The sequence below is a fragment of the Phalacrocorax aristotelis genome, chromosome 21 (genome assembly GCF_949628215.1).
Source record: "Phalacrocorax aristotelis chromosome 21, bGulAri2.1, whole genome shotgun sequence".
Taxonomy (NCBI): Eukaryota; Metazoa; Chordata; class Aves; order Suliformes; family Phalacrocoracidae; genus Phalacrocorax; species Phalacrocorax aristotelis.
Genome location: NC_134296.1, coordinates 7,473,693 through 7,494,966, shown reverse-complemented (window position 1 = coordinate 7,494,966; position 21,274 = coordinate 7,473,693). Strand labels below are relative to the sequence as shown.

The window sequence follows — 21,274 nt, the reverse complement described above, 5'->3', positions numbered from 1 at the left end:
GACTGTGAACCCCCGAGCTAAGCACCTACTTCCGTATGCTAAAACCTTAATGAGACGTACCCACATGAAGGACCTGACGATCCACCCCCACCACTTGGCTGATTTGTCACTGCAGTGGGGGAAAAAAAATAATCCCACAAACCCCTAAAAAAACACCAAAACACACAAGACCCTCTCTTCCTCTAATTCTCAGCTTCTCTACTGGCTTAGTGTCCTCCTGCTTAGTGTAAGCCTAAGTGCTAATTAGGCTTCATCTCAGCTCAGACTCCGGTCTTGTCTCTGATACGTCGATTTCTTGCAAGGGATGTTTATACAAAAGAATAAATGCTGACACCTGCGAGCACCAGCTTTGGGAACAGTGCTGTTATAATCACAGTGAGCTCCCGACAGCCCTCAAGCCACTAAAGCAAACCCTCCGGAGCCCCAGCCCGTCCTGCCCTGCAAGGGGCTGCGTCCCCCAGGGACCTCCGGGTCAGCCTGGGGCTCCTACCACCGCAGCGGCAGGCGGGGAAGATGGCAGGAGCATCCTAAGCAAGCTGTGAAATCATCTGAGGCCCATCTAGCTAAGACTATTCTCTTTTTCTTCTCCCTCCACTCCATTTTTTCCCACAGAGACCAGCTCTGTTCCAGGAACGGCAACATGGAGCTTGTCACTCCACAGTAAAAGCACCAGGTTAGATCAGGAAGATTTTATTAATTTTTAATACTAAGTCTCCCACCTGTCCCTCTGCAAATAAGCGCCCAGGGAAGGGGCTGTGCACGCCGAGGACATGGATGGGATGGGATGGGATGGTGGTCAGGGCAGCCCCTCCTGGCAGCAGGGACACGTGGCTCCCCTCACCAGGATGGTGGGAGTGACCACGCTGCCTTTCCCCAGGGACAATTTCCCTGTGGGGTTGGGAGCTCACCCCAGGTCCCTTCTCCATCCCCAGGAGGAATAAACTGCAGCGGGGAGGGCTGAGCCCCGCAGGGCTCCCAGCTGACGACCGGGGCTCGGGGCTTTACGCACCACCAGCAGTAAGAACGCAAGCGTGCGGGCCAAATTATTTCCTCGCTTACATCCATGCAACCCCATTACCCTTTAGTGCAGTTGTACAGGTGTAACCAAGGCACAATGTGAAGACAACACACCCGAACAAAGGATTGCTGCTGCGTCGTCCTTGCGGGTCAGCTGCGCCGCTCTGCCGAGGGCGTCTTTAATGCAAAGCTCTGGCAAACTCATAGCCGGGAGAGGGGAGAAACACGCAAGCTGCTGAGACAATAAAATTCAATGCTGAATTAAAAAAAAAAAAACAAACAAACCCAACATTGTTTCAGCACAAGATTTGAAGCAGTGGAAACAATCACACTAATTGAGAAAAACGCATCCCAGGAAGGAGGCAACTCTTCCACCCACTCCCTGAGCAAAGCCTTCTGGAGGCACCACGATCGCCACAACAGCTGGACTCCCTTACAAGAAATTTCATAGAAAAGTACATAATCTTATAATCATTGCCTCTGTAAGCAAGTCATAACGTCTCAATTACAGTGAGGGTCCCCTGTGCTCTGGTTTGTCTGTATATAATATCGCTAATTTAAAAAACAGACGAGATTCTCAGAAGTTCAGAGAATTACCCACCTCCCTCCAAGTAGAATTTAAATGGAGTTTTCTGCACTACCCATCTGTTCACTTTATACAATACGTACACTTCTTTCAAGATGAGATTGTTTTCCTCATCTTTATAGAGATCTGCACAGCTTTTGTAAGAACGATCTGGGCCACAGACTCAAGCTCTAGTGAAAGATGCCCTGCATTGACCGAGCAGCCCCGGTTACTATGCCAGCATTTAAAGAAGAAGAAAGGAAAAAAAGCAGACTGAAAATACCAGTATTCCTTTCCCTAATTATGAGAATTGCAGGCAACTCATATGGGGTTATCAAGGAAATAAAGAAAACCCCGTGCCTTTAGGTATGTTAGCGGGTAAGGCTTAACACGGCCGCTCGCTCGCTCGCGTGCCGGCTGCTGGCTCGCTCGCACCCAAGAGGCACGGCAAACCAGCTACAGTGCCGGCGGGGAACGCACCCCCTGCCTGCCAGGGGCCCGCCTGCGAGCAGGGGAGCTCGGGTCAGCTCGTATCAGCAGGAACAGATGCTTGTGGCAGGTTTCACTTGGCCCTCTTTGGTTTAGGAAAAGGATATGTAACCTCTTTACTAAATTAATAGGGCCATCCTGGAGGAGTTGCCTTTGTAAATGTGACGGATACAAAAGGGAAAAAGAGCAAGCTTGCTTCCCAAATTTCGCAGGTGTGAGTGCTGGGAGCAGATTTCAAGGAGAGAAATAACCCATTCGGGTGTTTTCAGCTCGCTGGCATAGAGCAATTAATGGTCATCGTTTCATTTCTTCACCTTCCAATGAAACAGGCCCGTGACCGTTTCTGACACAGGCAATGTTCATAACAAATGGAAAATAAGGCGATTACAGGGCAGGGAATAAACCGCACAAGCCCCTGCTCCGCCACCGTGGAGTCCCACACTGAAAGCTGTTCTCTGGTTTTGTGCAGCACGTGGCAGCTGCAGCGCGGAGCAAAGCCGCCTCTGCAGCCGTCGGCGCCTGCCTTTAGCGACGGAAAGGTGCACGCTTGAAACACCGGGCAAGAAACGGCATCCTCGTAACCATCGCCGAGATGGTCCCAGAAACAAGGAAATATAAATTTGGAGGCTTATTTCATCCCATTGGAAAGGCTTCTTTCACCTGGAAAAATATGCTTACGTACAGCAATTATAAAGGTTCTGGTAGCAACGAGCACCCTGAGGAAGAGCCGCTGCAGTCACGGCAGGGACCACGCTTCTCTCCTTCTACCCCATTTTCAGAGATGTGAGTGTAAGCAGCTGGTGACAACTCCAGCCACAGCATATAATTCCATTTGAAATATGGCAAGATTTGCTTTTGAAAACTTTCCTGTCTCCTTTTGTCCTTTTTTTCCCCCGAGAATAAGCGTTTGAAACTTGTGAAGCCCAAATTCAAAAGCAAGAGTCACCAAAGAGGCTTTAAACAGAAATAATGAATAAACAACTTCTTAACCTCAGACTCATCCTCCACCTAGACACAACATGTCATTTTGTAAGCCAAAAACTTCAGACTCTGGGTATTGTACTTTCATCTTCCACCACGACAACTTGAGCTTCTTATCGCTTCTGTGCCCACGCTTGCCGCGCAAGTACAGAGGAGAGAGCTTTGATTACGGCTTGGCCGGCGAGCGAGGACACACTTCCTCCCGGGAAAGGAGGTGGGTTTGTTCACACTTACAGAGCCCCAGCCAAGTGCAAGGCCCGGGGAAGGGTCACACTTGCAAATCCGTGCTTGAGAGGCCTCAGCAGATGCACTGGCCATCGGGCAGCCATATGGCTTGCCTGTGCACCCTGCCGGCCTGCAAGATGGCTACATCTCCCGGCGTGGCTTGGGTCGGCCGTCGCCGCTGCCTGGACGGCGCGGGCAAGGAGCGGAGCAGCACTGGGAGACGTGGTGGAGGACTCTGCCAGGGGCACAGGGGTAGCAGCAGAGAGGTTCTGCAGCAAGGAATCGCCTTCAGCAGGGAAAGTAACAAATGGGGTTATGTCCAGAAAATGTGAGATCGAGACGGTTTCTCTCCAGCCACAGCGAAACCTGAGCTCCCAGCTGGGGCTTCCCGCCTGCGAGACGGCCTCACGGTCAGCGCTTCTGCTTCAAAGGGCCAAAGATCTCATACGATCAGTATAAGCTTTTTCAGGTCTGATTAAAACACACAAGCAAATGTACTTTAAGCGAACAGACGCCTTTTTGCGTGCATTAAGGTGGTGCACAAATGCCAAAGGTTTCCCTATGCCTCCTCCTGTTTCCTCACCTCCAAATCCAAGCCCAGCTGGGCTAGCTGCTTATTCCTTCTGCCGTTCCCTACCCTGCTCCATAGCAGAGAGGAGAAGATAGGAGCTGACAGCGTCTGGATTATTTATAAGGATTAACTCCCTCGGGGCTCCCCCTGATGGCCAGCAAACACTTGTTATTATGCTATCCCATCCTAGCGAAAACCACTTGGCGCGGAGGCAGCAATCAGTTGTCCGCAGAACAAGGTCCTTTAAAAACAAAAACCAACAAACCCTAGCAGGCTCGAGCATATGAACAGTGAAGTGGCTTGCAGTTTGCTCTCATTCCCCTGTGGCTCTCATTTCCTTTCCAGGTCTCGGTCTAATAGACTAACAACAGCAAGAGTAGGTGCTTCTCAATAATATTAGACCACATCACGAAGCTTTGTGCACTTCTTTCAGGAACAGACAGTCCCTCTGCATAGAAAATACACTCAGAGCGTGGGTGCATTCGAACAGGGGTTTTTAGCTTTTGTATTGACCCTTCTTGCAGAGTTTATGAGTATAATACCTCTAAAGCCAGAGCAGATGCTTTAGTGTAACCACTCTAACCTTTCCAGAGGTTGAGTTAAGGTGAAGTCTCGCAGCTGCAGGAAATTCTGGGCACTTATGTGAGTCATCCCATCAGTAGGCAGCCCCAGGCTGCCAACCCAAACACATTTTAAAAGCTAATCAGGGCCAAATGAGGTGGATAATTTGGTGGATATTCCCTGGACATTTCCTAACTCATTGCCGCTTTTCGCAGGGACATGGGGTGTAAAGGGCAATGCCTTGGCTGAGCTGGTGTCTGAGGAACAAGCATATTGCTTAGCAGATCCCATGCATTGCTCACATTTCACCTCAGCTGCAGATCAGAAAGAGCCAGACAGACCCTCTGTCGGGCTTTTCACAGCCGCGATGGCCACTGCAGGCACGTGGCTGTGCCGCACATCAGCCTCTCCCCGCTCCAGGCACGCAGAGGCCCCGGCGCTGGGCTCCTTGCCACGGCCACGTCAGGGGTACAGTACCAGGGTCATCGGTGGATGAAAGCTTGTGGCCTGGGGCTCATGGGGTGATGCAATGGTCCATTCTGGTTTCAGACACAATGAAATCTCTGGAAATAAAGTGTTGCACTTTGCTACTGAGATAAAAGGCAGCTTTTCTTTCCAGAAATCAGCTCAACTTCCTGAGCAGGGAGAGAAAAGAACCGTGCAGCTGTGCTCCGCAGCCTCCCAGCTTAGAGAAGAACATTTCCATCAGGCCTGACCTCGCAACGGAGCATAAGCAAAGCGTTAGGATCATCTCAAAGCTCGCAGCAGGGGGATGCTATACAGCACCCCGTAATCTGCAGGAAACACCATCAACACTAAAACAATAGCCCCCCCGGCACGCACACTCCCACACAACCCTACCCAGCACCGCACCATTGAGCTGCAGCAGCTTCTGCGCCCGCAGTCGATGTAGGTGGGTTGAAGAAAGGGAAACACGTTCTTTTCTGATGAAAAGCTCCAGCAGTGAAAGGAAAGACACAAGGGTCCAGGCCTGTGAGCCCTGCAGGGCACGGAGCAAGAGGCGTTATGAAGGCAGCGGATCAGGCACCATTTTGAGCTACCGATCTGTTCCAGGCACCGGCTAACTACCCTTATTTCACCTCTAATTTTAAGTTCTATTAATTTAAATTCCAGTGCAGATCCCTGAAAAGAAAGCAAGCAGGAGGCTGGGGACCCGGGGGGAGCGCGGTGAGGTGCTGCGCGGGAACGCACCCTCGCCCGCGGCTGCCACGGCGCAGACGGGGCTCCCAAGCCAAGGCACATCCTCCAGGGGCGCCTCCCCCTCGGCACCTACAGCCGCCACTCGCGTAAGGCACATCTCGGCTGCAGTGAGGAAAGTGAACTAGCGGGTATCGGAGCACGGTACCGATGGACACAGCGCGTGCCCTGGCTCAGCGCAAGGACCAGCGCGTCTCCACTGCAGCCCGTTTCACACAGGCCCCCGCTACGCTGGCCGGTGCGGTGGGAGATTGTCTGCCAGAAGCGCATTTAGTGCCATGACTAATCTCTTCCTCCGATGGCTCTCTCGGCCCCACAAGGGAGTATCTCCAGGGGGGCGTTTCATCTTGTTCCAAGCTTTTCTATAAAACAGGTACGTGCAAACCCAAAGTAAAACCCGAGAGCCAGGGGTGCAGCTGCCTGGCTGGCTCTTGCGGGCTTGCACAGTTCGCTCCCGAATTGTAATTTCTTTTGCATTAATAAGTCCAGTCCTGAGAAACACTATTTAGCTAAATTATATTTGGGGCTTTTTTTTTCCTGCTGTAGAAGATTATAAACCCAAAAACATGCACAATGCTTAATATTTTCCCAAACTTTTATGTAAAAACATCCCAGCAGACAATAAATGCCACAAATAATTCTTTTGCTTCCAGAGAAAATCAATGTCCTTATGAGCAGCAAATAGTAGTTGCAGTTATGAATATTTAACATACAGTGTTGCTATGAGTTTAGAAATGCCTTGTATACCCCCAACCCAGCCCTGTAATAAACCCCTTGGTCTTGTGGGGTGTTTTTTTTAATGAAAAGAAATAAAAAAACCATTAAAACTAAGTCATTAAGTGCTGGAAGCCGTTGTGAATGCCAAATGCAGATCGGGCAACCGTCAGTATAACCTAGCTGTAAGTCAGGGCCACTTCCTAACGCATTTGAAATTTATTCTTTTTGTGTGATAAAACCACCAAGCGTTCTTCGCATTGCTAAATCAACAGCAAGTGCAGTGCGCTTTAGGATGATGCTAGTACTTAAGGACTGAACCAAAGAATAAGTCAAAGCCAGGGCAGGCCCATCGTTGCACGTGTCACCGCCGTTACCGCCGCCACAGCGCATCCGCGGGAGCGAGTCGCGTGGTTTTCCCGGCTTCGGCGTAGCCGGGCGCTAGAGGCGATGCTGGCATTGCTGCGGGAGCAGCCAAGCCAGCACGTCTGGCCAAAGGTCTTCGCCAAACCCCACTGCTTTCTCTCTTTTGCCTACTGGTCTTCAGTCTACACGGCTCAAGATCCCTGGGTATTTATTTATTTTAACCCCAAACACGTGGGCTGAATACATGACTAGAAAAGCCAAGGCTTTTCTAACACAAAACCCCCTTTTGTTTTGGCACAAAGCCCCCCAGCGCCCTGAACCCCTGCGCGTTAGTGCGCTGCACTCTGAGGCTTTCACTCCATTTTTCTCTGTCGGGAACCTGCTGGACGTTTTAAGTAGCTTTTTTCCAATCAGGTATTCTAGACCTGCCTGGCTGCTGGCGTTCCTCTCCCCTCTCTCTCGCTTGCCAGCTACACCCCACAAGTTTATGGACAAACACTGAGAACAAACCGATGACAGTAACACCACATCCGATCACTCCTCCCCCAGGCTCAGAAAACGGTTTAGAGCTCATTCTAATGCAGTTCAGCAATGAAGGCTTCTGGTTTTCCTTCCACAAAATCTTTTAGAATCGGCTCAAATTAATAAAGTTATTAAAAAATATTTGCCCTCTAGGAAATTACGGTGCTTTGTAGCTACTCCAAATTTAGGAAAAAAGCTGAAATATATTTTTTTCTTAGAACATTATTCCTGAAAATCTTCCCAAGAAGTTTCTGTGCCAAAGCGTTGGTAATAGGGGGATGAAACCCGGCTGCTGGGGTACCCTCTGCTCCCACGCGTGCAGGCGGTGCCTCCCGTGGCCCAGCAGCGCTGCAGGAGGGCCCTCGCTGCGAACGCGGCGGGCAGGGAGAGCCGCACGGGGCCGAGCAGTTCTTGATCGCGTTGATAAACGCCCCTCGACATCTCTGTGCGAGAGGCAGCGGAGCCCACGACCTGCGGGACCCAGCCCTGCAGACCTGTTGAGCGTCCTGGGGTGAAAATATTTGAATGAGTTATTTTTTCTGTTCTTCACACAAGGTCCTGGACTTTTTAAATAGATTATACGATTTCTAGATTGACACTGAATTTTTCAGTGGAGATCACCCAAAGCCCTGCCATTTGCTGGGTGGGAAGGGATGTGAATTAGGGAAGTTGAATAAATACTCAATGTTAGATTTTCCCTTAAGTAAATTACTTGTATGCATAGATAACATGGGGAGCTGTCGATAAAATCATCCACAAGTTCTGTCAAATAGAAGAGTAATTATGGCTTCTGCTTGCTAGTAATAACATGATACATTAACCGAGCTTACACAAAACACAAACACCTTCTGATTTCATTGAAGATTAATGCTAATGTGCCAAATTGCCAGACTAAACCTAATTGCTCTTTTTTATCTTCATTAAATGATAAGCAGCAGCCACAGAAGTGGTTCTGGTGACCTTGGATTTACATAGACCTCCAGTCATGGGAAAATCTACTGCTTTTATTTCGAACGTGGTAACTTCGCTGGGGGCCGCAGCATCCCGTGTCCCCTTCCGAGTTCAAGCCTACTCTGCAGAGCCCAGCCCTGGCGTTCCTGCCTATTGGCACATGCCCAAACCGCCACGGTCCAAGAGAACTGTTTCTGCCTCTGTGTGACAACCTAAAACTGAAGTTTTTGCTGCTTCGAAGATGACGTGGCTCCTTTCCTTTCCCCATTTGTGTTTTGCAACAGTATATTTGCAGAAGAAAAAGAAAATATCACCCAGCTACTTCCCATCTCCATGGCAACATCCTGCTCTGGCTCCAACCGAGAAATACTTTGCAAAACCCTGTTACTGCAGGTTAGTTGTTACAAAAATTATACACTATCACTCACAGAAAACTCCATCATATTTAAAATGTTCTCTGGGTGAAGAGTAATGGCCTGATTTTAGTCCTTGCACACCTGAGCTTCCTTCATTTCACCCGCGGATTTCCAGAGAGCAAGTAACCGCAGACGCAGTTTAATCCATCCCTGTGTCCAAGCAGCGCATTCGCAGGTTTCTGTTCGGCGTCTCGGCAACTAAACGGCTTCGTGCAAGACCCCAGGAGAGGGAGGGTACAAGATCCCCCCTACAGCCATTTGCAGTCGGTCACTTGGAGAAAGCTGCTGTTGCACATCTGCCCGTCCCTGCTCCTCCCAGCCCGTCCCTCGCCCCGTAAGCCCACCTCTGCAAGTACAGAGAGGAAAGAGCAAAGCCCCTGCCCACCTCCTGGGGCTAAAACTTAGGTAGGACTGAGCAGAGAAACTAGGGGAGAAGGGAAGGTTTCCACACTTGTGTTCTCCCAAAGAAGCAAGCAAAGGCGCAGAACTGCCTCGCCCAAATGACCTGGAAGCCCCTGTCCAAAGCAGCTGGCCTTGCTCCTCCTTGATGACTCGTCTTTAGTGGAGTCTGTCTTCTCTTAAGCTCAGCCGCGCTGAGTCAGCAGGAGCTACCCTCCCTGCTGGAAGGGCCCTCCAGGCAGGCAAAGTTCAAATGACCAATTAACATCTCTATGTACTTTTAAACTGCTTTCCCAGCTTGCAAAGGCTGAGTCAGTAACCTTTAAAAATGCAAAGCTTATCGTGTTGCTTGCAACTGCATCCTCAGACATCGCTGCCTGGCGCTGGGAACGTGGCGCTGGGGCTTGCTGTCTCATTCTCTCATGCCATCAGTATTTCAAGACCCCCCCACAACCCCCAGCATATAAAACAGATCCTGACCTGGGGTGAATCGGCCAGGTCCAGATGCAAAGAATCACCCCCGAAGGTAACACTGGTTGGAGCCAAGGTTCCCGCTTCTTGCTGGTCCCTGCAGCCTGCGTGGCCTCCCAGGGCCAGGGTCCAGTGCTTCGGCCGCCAGGTCAGCCCCTGCACGTCCCAGCCCGGGTGAAGCACCTCGGGAAGGATGGGGCATACTCGTGGACTAGAATGTAAAGTTAGTTTGGGCCACTTATGGGATGCCCAGGAGGTAACAGGCGATCAAGTGCTTTCCTCTGTACTGATGAGTGCCGTCGGACCCAGTCCTTCAGGAATGCATTTGATCTGGATCTGAAGGCACCTAGAGAAGGGAGCAGCTAGCCAAATTTTCCCACAGTAGCTAATGATCCTCAAAGTTCAAAATTTCTACCATGTTAATTGGATTTTTCCGGCTTCAGCTCAAAGCTATTGGGTCTTGTTGTGCCTTTCTCTGAAGAAAAAGCCTTTCAGTACCTGGGGCTTCCTCCCTGTGAGGGTACTCATCCACTGAAATTAAGTTACAAGCTTCTTTTTGATAAGATAAACAGACTGAGCTCCTCAAGTCTGTCACTGTAAAATATTCTCTCCAGTGCTTAATCATTTTTTATTAATCTTTTCATCCCAGTGACATGGCAGCAGAAAGGTAAAAAAATCAGGAAACGAGCAGAAGAAAAGAAAGGCCCGCTCCAGGAGATAATGGGATACCTGATCCGAGGGAGAGACTAGTCCAGGATTTCACAAAAGATGCTAAAGTCATTACACAACTATAGTACAAAATTACTCCGCAGACCTTGCTGATGCGCATCACTGCTACCCCGAGCGGGGAAAGGCGAAGCTGCCTAACGCTGGTCTGCGATAAATGTACCTCCTCTGTATTTCTTAAAGCATCTGAGACAGGCAGTTGGAGCCAGACTGATAAAGTGGGTTGTCCTTTCAGTTGAGGATGTCAACATGGATTTCAACACGTTCTTACAAAAACCCTTACAGATGCACATCAGACACCGGAGGAAAAGGCAGATCTCGATCGCGGCGCTTGTGAAACTGCACCGGGGACTACTTCAAAGATTAGTTTATAATGAACGTAAACTAGGCTTAAATTAGGTGGCGCGAACCACATAGCTGGGACTTCCACACGCTAGATTTATTCATCGACTGATTTATTTGCAGTATTCAAGTCAGCAAGTGCTCTCAGGATAAGCTAGCCCCCCGAGATCACGCTAGCGGTTTCCAGTGCTCTGTGCTCATACACAGCTTATCCCTCTCCTCGTAATGGCAGTGCCAGGCCAGAGAGGCTCCCGGCGTAGCCGCCGAGACGGGCGAGAGCCCCGAGGAGGCTCCGGTGGCGGAGCAGCTCGGCGCCCGGCCCGGCCCCCGGGCACAGGCAGCTGCTTTCCCAGCGCAGGGAAACCTGCGGCAGCATCAGCGCTCCTTAGGAATGCCCCACCACTGAACATGTGAAGAATTCATTCTGGTCTGAAACCGTCCCTATTTTTCACCTTCTCAACATAAGTGGCCACCTGGCAGTTTCTCCAAGAGTGAAAACTGGGGCTGGCTCCATCAACAGAGACGTTCGTGGCCCCGTGCCGACGCTGGATTACGCCCAAAGAGCGCGTCACGAACTGAAGAGCGGATTCACTCGCGTTCCCCCGCTACTGGGAGCCCCAGACCACACAGGGAAGAGCAAAACGCCTGGTCACCCCACGCTCCCCCTGTTTACACCCTCATTCCTGCTAGTTACGCCACAGCAACGATTGCTCTGCTACGACGGCGAGAATTAATGCTCTTTCTTGCGTATTTGCAAAATAATTGCAGGTGCGGTATAGAAAGGATACTGGTCGTCTTTTGTTACCTGCTAGCAACCCTTGCTCCTGACTTTTATTAGCTAGTAATAGTTAACACTGGAAATTCTCATCTCACTTTTAAAAAACTGGTTCACTTAAATATGACACTGACAGCGTCATTTGTTATATCACTGACCCTTTTGCTTTATTCATTTATAATTTAATTGTCAGTTAAATTTGATCAAATATGTCTGAATTGAAGCCATTTGCATTAAAAATAACACATCTTTTCCCTTTTATTCCCTGTATTGCAGCAGGTGTTACTCGACAATTCAATCAGTGCCTGCAGAAAGCTGCTGTTTAATTAATAAGAAAGTGGCTAACTGTGTAAATGAAAAAAACCCTACCCAACAACCCAGGCATGGATGAAAATCCCTGATGAGAAACAATGGATCTCGTTAAGGACTATAAAATTCAGACAGCCTGGTTCACAATTCTGCTGGATTAAGGCGAACCGGACCTTCCCGAGGGCGACAGCAACGGGCACAGCGCAGCCGCGGAGGCACTCGGGCTCCAAGGAAAGCGGTGGGATTCGCCGCCCCCGGCACCCGTGGGTCGGCTCCGGCGGCCAGGCTCGCCTTGCTCCAGCCGCGCCCCGCAGAACGTCGGGGGCTGTGAAATGATTCAAAATGTTGCTCTCGCTTGGAAATTCGGTGTTTACAAAGCAAAAATAAGCTCACTTGTAAACTGTCCGGCCCCGGCAACCCACGTTATCACGGGCTCGGGAGAAATCCCGAGCTGCCAGGGGGCGTTCTCAAAGTTATTGGTGCTTCACAGCTCATGTACTGGAGAAATATATCCGAGTGATGAACTGGGTTTGTTTTTTTTTTTTCCCTGATTAGTATATCGTAATTAATTCTCTGAAGAATCCTTGCTTAGGAACTTTATTAAACCCCATTAAGACTAATGAATTGTTGTTTCCTAATTATATAGTTGTTTCTAGCTTAATGAACTGTGTATTAATAGACTTATAGAACGGACATTTTACTTTTAGGATGGAAATACTTTAAATAAGAGATATATTTTCTTGCTAATAGCATCAGTTGTCAGTTACCTTCACTTTTAATGAATCTGTTGGAAAATACTGTCTTTTTGAATACAGATTTTGCTTATTTTGTTAGCTAAAGAGGCAAACAAAAAGCCAAAAATGAAACGTGTTCCGATGTTTTATGTAAAGCAGACATTTTTCCTCCTGTTAATGCAATTTCTCATTGCAAAACAAGATCTCCAGGCCTCTGCAACCCGCTGAATACTTCTGACTCAAGAGATGCCATAGAGGGAAAGAAGTACCACACGGGATGGGTGCCCCATGAGAGGTTTTTCCCTCACAAAAGAAATCAATCACATGGATGTTTTTCCAGCTGAAACCCATTTCGAGGGAGATGCACATGGTGACACTCCGAGACACACACAGCATCAGTGCTGAGACGACTCCGTGATGAGGACCACTGAGAAACGAGGCTCTGAAACAGCTTTCAGTGCCACGCTGAGGGACCGAAAAGCCCCAGATGTTCATTAGGTCAGTTCTGGGCAGCGCCTGAGGGCGGGCAGGAGGCTCACACCGCTCCACGGATAAACTGGACACGCACAGGGGAAAAGGCAGACCTTTTTTGGCACCAGCAGAGATGTTGAGCATTGTCCCATGGGTGAGTTCGGTAACACGCTCGGGCTGGGTACCGCATCCTGGCAACGCGATACATCCAGAACTCACCCGCCAGTCGAGCCAGTACACGTTTATTTTACTGTCCTCACTAAAAGTGTGTTTTCAAGAAACTTTGCAGCCACTCAAAAGTTGTACTGAACTTTCTGCTACAGTGAACTTGCTTTAAGGCCAGCATCCAATGCAAATATTCCCTGGGCACTTCTGTGCCGCTTTGTCCCCAGAGCTCCTCAGCCCGCACAGACAACGGCATTACACGAGGGGGGTTGTGCTTCGTTAACTCCCTCCGGGCCTCCCCAACACACACGTCCTTCCACAACCGACCCGAGGAGCCGCCTGTTACCTGACCACGCCGAAGCGGTCTCCGAGCGGAGAACCTGCTGCGCCTCGCTCACATGCTGGGAGCTTTGAAGTCTCGCTGCAGCGTCAAGGCTGGTGTCTAGGGCTGGAAAAAAGGACAAAGCAGTCAAAAATCCTGTCCTTATAGGTCTGTCCTCCAATGAACTGGCCTAACGTAGAGCCTGGATTAAGCTCGGACCAGCAGGCACAGTTGTACCTACAGCTGGTCTTATCCAAAGAAGTAAACACAGTTTCTCTGCAAACAGCTCATGAACTTTTCCTGAGGATATTTTGTAGGGCAAAATAGATATACTCCTAAAATAGGAGCTGCTTAAAAACTAAAAATTGCTACTGCTTAAAAAAAAAGTCATCATCTTGAATGCTAATACATATAATCTTCAACACACTGCAGCCACACCACAGATTAATTTCAGTACAGAGATTATGTTAATATACAGAAAAAGAAGTTGTGATATTGAGTTAGATCAAAGATTTTTTTCATTTTAGTCACTGTCTTTGGCACCCGTCAGTAATGCCTGTTTCAAAGTAAAGCCAAAGGCCTCTATAATGCATTGAGCAGAATCATAATTATTACAGGGAAAGGCATAAAGTTTAGACCAGATGGTTGCTTGATCTTGATCTGACATTAGTTGCTTAAAGTGACGGGTATTTGGTGAGGAACGACCAACTCCTCCCAAGGCCAGTGGTGCTCCGTGCAAAGGCTTCAATTTTATTGCTTCCTAACCTGGGAGGAGACCGGGCAGTAGGTCCTCGTTCAACAGCCACCACGAGCCCAGCCACTCCAGTTGAGTCCAGAGCCAAGCTACAGCTTTTTATCTTTTGCTGATACTAGACCAGAGTTTAACCCCCAAGAGATAACGGTTTGGGAGGAGGCGCGGGAGAGGAAGGCGGGGTGCGAGGCACCCTCACGTGCTGTTGGCAGCAGCTTTCAGCATCCTCCTGCTGCGTCTAACGGGTGTTTGCTCAAAAAGCCGTGAGCCGTTTAAGCCTTCTGCGCTGACTGGGAGATGCAGTCAGACGGGAAGGGAAGCGCTTCCAGAAGTGAGCCGTTATGGATGTGGAATATAAAACTAGCAAATGCTTTTAGGAGTGCGGCTCCAGCTGGCCCAGGCTCCCCAGCCGTTCGAGGACGTGCTGGTGGGACGCGGGTCCCGGGCAGCCCGCAGCAGAGCCCTCGCCGCAGCAACGCGGCCCCGCTGCTGCAGCCTGCCTGAGCCCGCAGCCTGTTAGCCGTCGAGTACAGCATCTCTTAGCTTCGCCTCCAACTTGCCAGGCGGTTGCAGAGGTGCTCCCCCAGGCAGAAAGCTGCCGCCCCCAGCTCACGGGCAGCCACCTCGCGGTTGCCAACTTCTGTTTTACTCTGCCTTTCCCCACAGCCCTGCCACGCTCTGGGGGACAGCCACCGTTCTGGCCATTAACGTGACTCTCGGGGAGGGCACTATATAACTGTGCTGCTGGGTACCATATTTACAGCCGCCTGTTCCCCACAGCAGGGCTGGGAGCTCGCTGGGGATGGGGAGAGGCTCTGGAAGGGCAGGATGAAAGGCAGCCCCTTCCCCACCATGCAGCAGGAGCCTGCTGGCTCCCAGCCATCCTCCTCCCACACACACAGCAGAAAGTCCCTTTCTACTCGCTTGCCATAAGAGATAAATACGCTTAGCATGAACAAGCGCATTATGGACAGAAACATTAAGCTTTATAGGTACACTATAGCTGAATGAATTAAGCCTGATAGTCTCTTGGGAGGCTGATATCCAGCTAGACACATATATCACCTCCTCTTGCACTTTAACCATCTCTTTCTCTCCCAGCAAAAAGCCAGAGATTTTTCTCCTATTTCTAGAGTCTCCCAAAGGCACGGCAGCTCTTTGCCTTAACGCACCGTTGTTTGGAAGGGAAAGCAAGGCCTGTTTCCAGGCACCTGGCCATAACTTTCAGTCAATTCCCTGCAGGCTCCCCAGGATGGCTCCTGGCCAGCACCAAGCCCCCCAGGAGGCCTAGAGCCCCCCGCATCGCCGGCACAGACCGTGCCCCCACTCCCCAGCAACAGCGCATTTTTATTTAAGCCTACTTAGAGTTAAAACTTATACCTTCCTACAAACATCAGTGATGTGCTGCTCATCTTTTAAGAATGGAAATAAAAATACCAGAAGCCTCTTCTTACTAAAGGAAAAGTTTGAAAGTACCTTAAAGCACCCTTGAACAAGGCAGCCATCCCCACTCCTCGGGAAGCTCAGCCATCCTCCCACAATTACAGGGAAAGCCTAGAGCAGGGCCACAGGCTGCTTTTGTAAGTGCCTGGATCAGGAACAGCTGGGAGGGGTGATCACCAAACGGCCGCAGGTGAGCCCCTGCCCAGCCAGGAGAGAGCTTCCCACCCCCCAGAAGGGCTGTGCGGGGACGGCCGGGTACCCAAGGGCTTGGGTGAAGCGTTTCCTTCCCAGGGGCTGGTCTGCAGCTGGGGAATGCGGCGCTGCCCGTCCCCATCCCCGTCCCCATCCCCATCCCCATCCCCATCCCCGCGCTGGGGGGTACTGGCCTCTTCCCCATCTCCCACAGTCATAAACTTTCAATCAGTCTGGCTTAAAGTAAAGAGCAGGGAAATGTCAGCTGTGGGAGAACCTTAGCAAATTACAGCACAATCACTCAGCCCTTGACAATATTGGTTAGCAATATTTAACGCAGGCTCTGGCTAATTAAAAATGAGCCATTCTGCTCAGGCACAGCTTCACTCCAACCGCACTTCTAGTATTTTGAATAACACGGGTTCTGTTACAAGGAATGCAAACAGCTACCGGTACAGGGGCGGGACACCGCAGGTTTCTGTGTTTGCCAGCTCTCAAGGTATTGCTGGGGATTAAATGAAATGTTTTGTAAAGTCACAGCACAGGTACGTGTTATTACCCTGTTTCTACAGTAGCAGAAGCAACATTTCGAGGCTGAGTGGGAGACGGTGAAGAAACACACAAAAGACCTAATTCTCTGCTGCTCCCTCGCAAGTACGCTTGTTCCTGCCAAGGCAGGCTGCTGCCATTTGATGTCTTTGCATTTACACCCTCCTCAAGCTTCTCGCCTTGTTTTTTTTGCCAACGAACACAAAGGCAAACTGCAGCCAACATCCCATTGTTACGGTTTTGCCCTGGTTGCAAGGACAAGATTTCAATATAGCAAGAATAATACCTATGTTACAATTTTCCCATATTTTTCTCCTAGGAAAAGCACAAGGAGAGTCTTGCTTTCAAGGGGGCAACACCATTTTCTTCCCATTTTTCTTTTTGGAAGGCTCTATCAGTATTTGCTTTGCGATACGTAAGTTTGTCGCTGCTCTGCATCGCTCAGAAGCGTTATGAGTTTTAATTAGCAGGTTTTCAGTCTTTCTGACTCATTATAATAACAGACAAGAAATCACAGTTTAAATTAATAAATCAAGTTTCTTTCCTAAACTGCTGTTGGGCAGAACTCAGAACGTTTTTAATATGTGTAATTATGTTCAAGGATTTTGTCAATCATTATATTAATACAAAGCTCATGGGAGGCTTTTGGAACCCACAGAAAGCTCTGGCCGGGCCCAGGGCAAGCATTAATCCTGTCTCCTCCAGCCTGCGCGTGCTGCTCTATGATCAAGTGCTTTTACTAATGCACTCAAACCCCACCTCTGGTCCAGTCGTGAGCATCCTTGGATGAGCCCTGCCGGTGGCAAGGCCGAGCCCCGCGCCGGGGCTGCCGTGGAGCCAGCCCCCCGCCTCGTCCAGCGGGATCCCCTGCCCCCAGCCTGCCCTGAGCCCGCGAGGAACCGGCGGCTGCTTCGGGCGCCAGGGAAGAGCCTTGCCCGGCCACCCTGGCAGCCCCTCGCGGCAGCGCGGTGGCAGCTGCCGCCCTCCTTCCCGCACCGCGGGGAGCAGCGGGGCGGCGCGATCCAGGCGGCTGCTTGGGAGCAGCCACCAAATGAATGAAAAAGCCCCGCTGTGTTATCTTGGAGACGACCAAGCAGAAAAATTCCGTGTTACTTGAATCCCCAGTTCAAAACAAACGCTGAATCAAGATTCATAATCACATTTGAGACTCGAGCGTTTTGCTACCACTTGCCAAAGAAACCTTGTTTGTAGAAGACAAAGAATCATTAGGGAATGGAAAGAGTATGAAAGTCATAAATACGTGAGCCTTTAACTGTTTTCTCATCGTTAAAAGTCTGAATATTAAACATGATTGCTTCCCCAAGCACTCCTCCGTCAGGTCCAGGCTTCTAGTCATGTCAATGGCACCACAGGATATATGCATAAATTAAGATTGGCAGGATCGGGGTTTTCACTTGATGTTACTTTTCTGCAGTTAGAACTAATCTATCGACTACAGGATTTTATTGGTGATTTAAAATACATGGGAGAGCGCCGTTTCCTCTGTTGACCCCCCGTTAGTACCCACCTGAGCTGCCCAGGGAGCCCGGCCCTGCGGCACCTGTGCCTCCTGCCCCAGGCACGCTGCCGAGCCCAGACCACGTGTTTTCGTAACAGGCACTGCGCTGCCAAACCTCTGATGAAGCTAAAATTCCTTTTTTTTTTTTTTTTTTTTTTTTTTGCCTTTTCCTCCAACGGAATAACCAAATACAGGCAAAACTGAGCAGTTACTGTGACAACTGTCTGTCGCGTACTCTACAGCACACACAGCTCCTCGCTTGCCGTTCCTGTTTTGCATTATTTACATCGCACAGCTCCAAACAGTTCAGTTAATAAGCGCGACCAAAATAAGAACAACTTTCTAGTTTTGAAAATACAACATTTGCTATCTTCTTCAGGGACGTACAGGGGCTGGAACAGGAGGGGGCTGAGGGCTTGCTTTTCTCCCGCTTGTTTACCACCCTGCCTCCAGCAATGGCTGATGCTGGGATGCCCCAGAGAATAGACAAAAATATATGTTCACACAGCTTTACTGCTGCCGTAGAGATAGTGCCCCTGGCTAAATGTACAGTGTTGTTTCACAGAGGAAAATTACCTTTTCTTTCACAGAAAGGCAGCTAAGAAAAACAGATGAGTACGAAAATATATATTAAATAAAATTAAAGCGAAAAGCACTTCTGTAAATTGCTCATAATTCTAACACGACTTTTTTCCTAATAAGTCAGAACAGTTACAGATTGAATTTTCACCCCGAGATGCCAAGAGAGGTGAGGAAGGCGTGTGCTGAGACACTGAGAGGAGAGGATTTCCCTGCTGCATGGGCTGATCTGGGGAGGTTCAGACCAGGGGAGGGGGGGCGAGGGCAGGACCCTCCTGGGGCAGCGCTGAGCCCCACGGGCAGAGCAGGCTGCGCTGGTGCGTGCCTTCAGGATGGGACACTGGAGGTTTCTAGACATACCCGTGGGCTGACTCACGGGCTGCATGCCTGAGCACAACTTCTGCTGGCTGGGGAGGAAGGACAACCTCGTCGGCAAGTCCCAGAGAGCCCCAGTGCTTTCGTGCTCCCAAGAAAGGCTTTTTTTGCAGGGAAGAGGGTCTGAAGGTGCTGGCAGGGGGATGTGCTTCTTGCCTTTAAAAAAGTTCTGTTCACCTTTCTTCTTCCGCTTCCGTGAGGTTGCAAAGCAGCCTTCTGAAAACAGACATCCAGCGCCTCAGACTGACAACTGAGTGCTTGAATCTTGTCACAATATAAGCCCTGAGTACTCCACAGCCGGAGGAAAATAATGCCATTAATACAGCAAAGGGATCTAGATGCATTAGCTACACCCAAGAGAGGGCTCGCACTGCACATCTTAAGCATCCGAGACAGCAGATGGAAAAGCAGACCTAGAAGGGGTTTGACAAACACGTCTCTCATCTCCCTCTCCCATTTAGGAGAGCTCTGCATCACACAGGCACGGTAACAAAGCAGGCATCCTACCCCCAAGAAGCACTAAAGGAGCCCAGGCTGCCACGAGCAGGTTTCGTTTTCCTCCTTCGAGTAGCACTTGCAGAGGCACCCGCGGGCAGCGCGCTCTGCCTGCATCCCGCCGGTCCAGGCGCATCCCCGCAGCCGCCCTGGCAGCCGGCGCGGCAGGGCCAGCACCCTCCGCCGCGCCCGCAGCCCGTTCAGCGGGGGCGAATTCTCACAGGGCGAAGCGGCACACGCCGCCCAGCCGCCGCGATGCTCCCCTCCGGGTGCGAGCAGCTCTTCAGCACGGGCTCTGCAAAACCGCAGGGCTTTACCTGCTAGGTTCAAAGCTCAGCAAAGAAATTAATTCAATTAATTCTTCCCTTACGGAGCAATAAGCTGTGACATGGACTGAGGAACCAGGAAGATACAGGGTGAACCATCGTCTTCCAAGTTCCAAACCTTCAGGATCGAGGCAAGTTTAAACTTTAGAGTCTTGGCCTCTGAAGTGGGCTGTTTCACGACCAGAAAACATCCCTTCACAACTATGCGTGTGAAACTGCAGTATTTCCACCCATCGCCAAAGTGAGCCACAGTACAAGAGACAGGTTCCCTACATGTTACATACGTCAAATGTCTGAAGAATCCTGGAGCCGCTTACAGACTGTACATCAGCGCTTGTATGTGTCAGGCGGTTCACATCTTGGTTTGACACTGAAGAAGTGGAGCTTCAGTGTACTGGTTATTCCTTGAGAGGGACCATAAAGAGCATATTGCTAAGAGGTTTCTCATTAGTAGTAGAAAGCCAGAGATTGCATGATTCATCATCCCCTTTTAGGAAAGCTTGTGGAGTGTGGAAACAGCACAAATACAATTCCAGTTGCAACGAAACACCGTGTCTTTGAACGTTAGCTTTGCTGGGCAGTAGTAATCATCTCCATTTATTTTATTTAATCCTTTTAAGTGTACAAATGTAAAATGGTTCTGTAAGTACCTAGAGGATAAATGCGGTTAAAACATTCATGGGCAGTGGAATCAAGTCAGGCTCACGCTGGTGTTTCATACGTTCAGCCCTCTATCATTTTTGCCAGAACCATTACTAAGCAATCAGCTTTAAACATTTCCGACCTTGGTGGCAGGGCTTCTGCGTAAAATGTCTGCCCGCTTTTACTGAAATCCAACTCTTCATTATAAAAGAGCTGCACAGAAAAGATAAAATGCAATAAACACACCTCACTGTGGTACAACGGCACCGGAATTAGGAACAAACCGCAGGGTTTTTGGAAAGAGACTTATTTTCTCAGAGCTCTGGAAAACCAGATCTGCACTGAAGCGCAAACCTCCCTGGGTCCCCGGCTTGAGCCTGCACAGCTTCAAACCGGGCGTACGTACGGAGCAAGAGGCGCAACAGATACGCTCACAGATAATCGGAGAGCTAGAGCCCAGGAGGAGCTGGCAGCGCGGGAGCCGGGGGGAGAGGGAGCCCCGGGGCTCCGTTCCTCCTCCTCCCCAGCTGCAGCAGTTGTTAGCACGGCCCGTCGCTGCTGCGAAGGGGGAGCTGAGGCCTCCGCAAGTTTTAAACGTGCAGAGATACTTCAATTCATCGCAGTCGCCATCTTAATGTAAATTTACAATACGAAAACTAGGAACGATTTAACCTGGGAAGGGAAAAGATGAATCAAACGCCTGAAAACCCTGGCAGCCTCTTTGAAAGCAAAGGAAACGTCACAGCGCTAACTGCATCTTCATTTTTGCAGGCAAATTACAAGCCCAGGTCCAGAAGCGGTTTTGTTCTGCCGTTCTGCTGTGACTGTATGCTGGCAGCCTCCAATTTATTCAGGAAAGTCCACAATTGAAGTGAAGAAGAGCAAATGACAACAGCTTTGTGCAGCTCCTGTCTCCTCCCTGCCAGGCAGCAGCAGACACTGACTTTCAGCGTAAGGGGCGTTTAGGACTTCCTAAGCCCTCCTTGCTGCTCCAGGCTCTCGTCCGTGCCTCTGCAGGTTCGCCTCCGGACCACCCAAACCTGAATCGCCACCAGCTCCCTGGTTCGCCGCTCAGCCTTTTGTCTGTCCTAAC

At 50.0% G+C, this 21,274-nt stretch overlaps 1 long non-coding RNA gene across 1 annotated transcript in view; it reads right to left on the bottom strand.

Annotated features, from left to right (window-relative positions):
• The window catches only part of LOC142067085 (uncharacterized), a 179,546-nt gene that overhangs the window by 83,359 nt on the left and 74,913 nt on the right, over nt 1-21,274 (bottom strand). Inside the window, exon 3 of the long non-coding RNA XR_012663890.1 lies at nt 13,335-13,436. This is a non-coding gene — a long non-coding RNA (uncharacterized LOC142067085). The remainder of the gene's footprint in view (nt 1-13,334; nt 13,437-21,274) is intronic.